Below are 5868 nucleotides of genomic sequence, written 5' to 3' on the forward strand. Positions count from 1 at the left end.
GGTTAAATTATTCGCTGCGTATTATTTTTTTTACCAATTTAGCTTTTTGCGCAAAGAGCCCAAACAGGAAGAGGGAAGTTCATTTCTAATATTAATGATCATCTTGGCTTGAAAACAGCAGTTTCTATCGTAACCATAGCTACCAGGCAGTAATAAAAGGAAACACGTTTGGCTCAATAACACTAAAGTTGGGCACCAAAGAACGTTGGATCTTGGAAGGTAAGAGATGACTGTAGTTAATGCATGAAAAACGAGTTTGACTTTAACCCCATTATAAGAAATTATATCCACCGTAACTCCTCTATTTCCGTGTAGTTGAAATAAAACGAAAATGAAATTTACCGAGCTTCCAAATGTGGGTATCACAACCATTTGACGAGAAAACATTTTCCGGTACTTGAAATAAACAGGATCATTATCCTTAATTTTTATTTTCCTACAACGGGTTTACTTCGTGAACCTCTTCTCAACGATATCTGTTTATGTTATAATGACACCCCTTGTAGAAATTGTAGTTCCATCATTACCATAAATAGAGAAATAGGCCAAATTCTAAAAAGTCAGTGCTGGCGGTTCCAAGCATGTCACAAATTGTGAAACTGGAAAGGACAGGAAATTCCATAAGGCGATGAGAGAGAATTTAATACAATATTGAAGCCCACTCTTTGGGTTCAATTTACATTAAAGAAAAGTAACGTTGATGGAAAAAATCTTCTGTATTTGAAAGATCCAACTTGCCAAAAACTATGCCTGTTTATTTCTGTACTTCTAAAGATGTCCTTTCACAAATCCTTTTGTCTTATCCCTCAACTTTGACTGCCATGCAGCTCGTTTGAATTCCGTTCAAATTATGGCAAAAGTGATGATTTTGAAATAGAAGAACCTTGAAATATATGGAAGGCGATTTGCAAGGCTCCCACTCAGAAAAATTAGTCGGGAACTTAATGTTGGCTCACAGGTCTCGTTAACCTTAAGTCTGCACCAATTTTATCTAACGGAGGAAAACCTGAAACCTTTCTTACAATTTAAAAAGTATTCCAGGGAAGGTCTTGGAAGCCAGATCCGATACTAGATGGTTTGGCTGAGTCCAATCATAAATTACGGTACTCCTTTTCCAAATAACAATTTGCTATTATCCTTGAGATCAAGTTTGCGCATAAATCAACATTCAGAGCGTCGTCTCGCTAAGGCCCTGAGTTAAGTATAGCAGCTGTCTACCAGTCATTATAAGGTATCTAAGGAGTTCTGCCTAGACACTCTCGGTGCATTCCTGATGTATCAAGGAGTAGGTTGTAAGTTGATTGGCAAATTTATGGAATTTAAGTGGTTTAAGATCCCCCGTTTCCGAAAGATTTTCTGTTCGTTCAAAATTAAAGAGCTCAGGAGAACTCATCTTTAATTAATTTTGACGTTAATAAATGTGAGGGAACATAAAACGACTTGTTTCTGAGGATCTCAAAGAGGAAAACTATCTTTAAATCCTTGCGCACATGTATCGTTTAGGGTAAGCATGAGGGCTAAACGAGAGAATATTTCGCTCGATGTAATGAAGTGGGTGGTACAGTTTGGCACTTGCCCTAAGATCTGTGTCGCTACTTTTTTTACAAAATTTAGAGTTGATGCAAATTACTATATTACCTCATAGATAACAGAAAAATAAAGCCTGGAATCTTGCAGTCTGCTAGAGCAGGACATGATACTAAAAAAAAAATCAGTTTTGGTTACTTACAATCGACAGCCGAATTGATACGGCGCTATTGTTTGCCACGGCGAAAACAACATGTATTAAATATTTGCAGAAAAGAAGAAAGGAGCTTTGTACGCAGTTTTTCGATGAAATGAAAAATAACCCAAGATACTCTGCTATTAGTGCAAAACATGCTCATGGCAAAGTTTGAAAAGTTTTTCTATTTTTATTACATTTCTCAAGTGGGAAATTCATCCTTATTTTGTCAACTTCTTTAAAGTTCCGGTCGGTCACTCGAGGAAATTTTAATGAGCCCACTGCCTTACATTTTTGATAGTTTATTTGATTGTTAAAGAAATTCAAAAGGCATTTTTGGAGAATAAACGATGACGAAATAAAGTTCTTAACTGTCGATCGAAAATACTTCCTGTGTTGAGTGATCAAGACTGCAGGAGTTGCAAATCATCCCAGAAACGCCAAGAGTTCTTTTACAATCGCACTAAACAACCCCTGGGTGTGTGTCTCACAATGAAAACGTTACTAATATATTGGTCAGAGTAACAAAGTCCTCAAAATTTCAAGCCTTGCGAATGCAACTTTTGGTCACGGCCATTTCAACCCAAATTTTTTAGCGAAAACACAATGATTTTACTGGCTCTACACTAAGTAAAGTAGTTTCTATATTTGGATCTCACCTACCCTGGTGTCTATTGGGTCATTAGGCAACATTGTCTAAGAACACCTGTTTTACCAGACTTTAAACGCTTTACGCACGCAAACACGTCTAGTGCATAGGTAGCCGTTCAAGTCTTTTAACTTGTATTATAGTATAAACTGATGGCAGGAAATAAGATAAAGAATCATACAAGAAAACTAAACACGTTTTAGAAAATTATGGACGACAGAAAAAAAAACTTCTGTCTCTCCAGTTCCGTTAACATGGATTAACTATATATATACTATAATCGAATAAAATTAATAAAGCTAAGAAGTACGTAGTGGTAAATTCTCCTCTTCTTCTGTGTTTGTGTGAGTGTCAAAACCATTTTTGCTGGACTTGTCTTGCATTTTTATTGAAGTGACTCGTTTCTTCTCTCATATTCATCTGCATTGCGTTTGTTTTACATGAATTGCCAAAAAACGCTCTATAATCATAATGCCTTTTACACCTGGCGTGACAGGCTATACTTTCAAGGAATTAATAATACATTTTATAGTACAAGACGCATTTCTTCAGTCAATCCGTTGCATTAGGTTAAACTCTTCGCTAGGTATTATTTTACCAATTTAGCTTTTTGCGCAAAGAGTCCAAACAGGAAGAGGGAACTTTATTTTTTTAATATTAATGATCATCATGGCTTGAAACCAACAGTTTCCATCGTAACCATAGCTACCAGAGGGTAATAACAGAAAACACGTTTGGCTCAACAGCTCTAGAGTTGGCCACCAAAGAACGTTGGATCTTGGAAGGTAAGAGATGACTGTATTTCATGCATGAAAAACTTGAGTTTGACTTTCACCCCATGATAATATTTGATATCCAGCCTTAACTCCTATTTCTGTGTAGTTGAAATAAAACGAAAATGAAATTTACCGAGCTTCCAAATGTAGGTATCACAAACACTTAGCGAGAAAACAACGCCAGCCACTTGAAAGAAACAAGAGCACTTGAAAGGAACAAGATCACTATCCTTAAATTTTATTTTCTTAAACAAAACATTTACTGTGTTAAATAATAGGGGGAAATGTATTGTTTATTCTGGTAAAAATGTGCCTAAACTACGTTTTAAAACTCCTACAGAGTGAGTGAAGCCTGCTAAATGTTTCATCGTGCACAAATTGTTGATATGATTTTATCACACGGACGGTAAACGTTGTGCTGTTTGTCTAACTTCTGATGACGAAGCCGTCGGAAGAAGAACGAACTATTTTACAAGAATAGGGACTTTTGAAATAATTTCGCGCCATTGTTACTTGTTTATTTAACATTGCTTGGGACAAGTCAGCAAACAATTCAATTAACTATGAGTAATAAGTTTCAAGAAACTGTGTATGACGAAAAAAATGGTCATATTTGCAGCGTCATTAATTTATTTGAACTACACTGTCGACTACTCATTGAAAACTCTCAAGCTAAAAAATATTTAGCAAAAAACTTAAGGATTTGCCATAACGCATTTTGTTTAATCTGTTTGTCCTCATTGTCAACTTGAATTTGTATTGTAGCTCTGAAGCCCTTGAGGTTCGAGCAAACCGTTTGTATTGCGCGTGCTTGACGTCGCGTAAACTTTAATAGATAAATTCCAACACGAATCGTCAGTATTTGCACGAAGACTTTCTTATGGCCATAGCAAGTTTTCAAACTAAAATTAATAATAATAATTTATAGACTTATATTGCGCAATTATCAATATGAGAATTTTCAATTGCGCATTACAGTTAAATGTTAAAAATTGAACCTTACATAGATACTAAAAACTAAAAAAGATAAAAACTAAAAGAACAAAAAGATAATAATCGCCGAGCGTGGTGAGTGTTTTACCCCTGCAAGGAGCAAGGAGTAAGCCGTCATTGGAACGGAAATCATATCTTCCGGTGTCTCTAAATGAAATCAGCTCACTTACGTAGGCCAGGGCAAGACCATGTATTGCTTTAAAAGTAGTTAAGATAATTTTAAAAACTATGCGATATATTACAGGCAGCCAGTGTAATGATTTGAGCAGAGATATGATATCACAAATCTGCTCTCCTGAAATATGAGGTGTGCAACTGCATTCTGGACTCTCTGTAATTTGTGAAGATGGCAGTCAGGAACTCCAAATAGGAGGCTGTTCCAATAGTCCAAGCGGCTAAATATAAAGGCATGAATAAGTGTCTTCTTGTATTCTTTTGTTAAATATTTTCTAATTCTTCTAATGTTATAAAGATAGTAAAACGCTGCAGAATAAGTCTTGGTGATATGATCAACCATAGATAGATTTGAGTCAAATCAGACTCCAAGGTTTTTAACAGGAGAGTGCGGAGCTATATTTACTTTGCCAACTTTAATGTGTCCAATATCAACTTTGGCGAGCTGCTGCTTCGTGCCAGTTAAAAAAAAACTCAGTTTTTTCCTCGTTCAACAATATTTTAGAAATTACGCGACAGGTTGATGAAAGTCCTTTCTTAATGCAGTTTTCCCTACCCGTACAAATTTTTACTCAGCCACTACTTAGCTTCAGGAAGTTACATACGTCTTAAGTTTAACCCTTTTAATTGATACAAAAATAAGAGTGTTATTTTATGTTTAGAGCTTTTTGTGTAGCTTATGCAATGGAAGGCTCGACGTTTCTTGAGGCTGGCAATATTTCCTTGTCAAAGACATTTCCTCCTTTTTTTCTCCTTTGGAAGCTTAATATTTGAGTCTTCCTTGCCCTTTTGGTTGCTGAACTTTGTAGATAAACAAAGGGTTTATAAAGTGCCACTCTCGCTTAGAGCGGTCCTCTCGACTTCCCGTCGGAAAAAAGATTTCTTTTATTTTTTGCCCATGAAAAGGGTTTAGGACACATGTTTCAAAAATAGTTTAGTTGTTCTCCAATTCTCTTTTTTTGCTTCGCCACAAGCCAAAAATAATTTTTGGCCAGACCACCCCTGTGAACAGCGATCGAAAGTGTCAATTTCAAAGATTTTGTCCAGCGCGCAGCGACTGCAACAATGTAGCTCACGGAATTCTATCTTACTACAAGTTACAAGATATATTCAGTTAGTTCACAGACAAAATATGAAAACTTAAACTCAAATATTTTTCATACCAGCGTGATCAGAGGATACCCTGCTCTTCGACCTTAATTTGCATATCAAAAATTCACTACTTTGTACGAAAGAATCCTCAAAATGCAGGCGTTAATCGGGCCGAAAAAGCATATCAGTGCATAGTTTATACACCAATGAGGTCACGAATTGCCTCAAACCCGCGGGTATATCTCTAGCTTCCATCCACCAACTTCTTAAAAACAACGAAAATCTATGTGTTTGATCAATTGCACTCGTGTCAAAGATCATTTGCATGATTCTTGGAATTGACCAAGATCTCCTTTTGACAGTTCAGACTTCGTTCGTTTATCTTCTACTTTGAGGATTTTAGGTTTTCACAGCAACTGAATGGATATTAGACGCCGAGTTGTCCTAAAACGTTGCGTAAA

Source organism: Pocillopora damicornis, chromosome 1 (assembly GCF_964200805.1).
Source record: "Pocillopora damicornis chromosome 1, jaPocDami1.2, whole genome shotgun sequence".
Lineage (NCBI taxonomy): Eukaryota > Metazoa > Cnidaria > Anthozoa > Scleractinia > Pocilloporidae > Pocillopora > Pocillopora damicornis.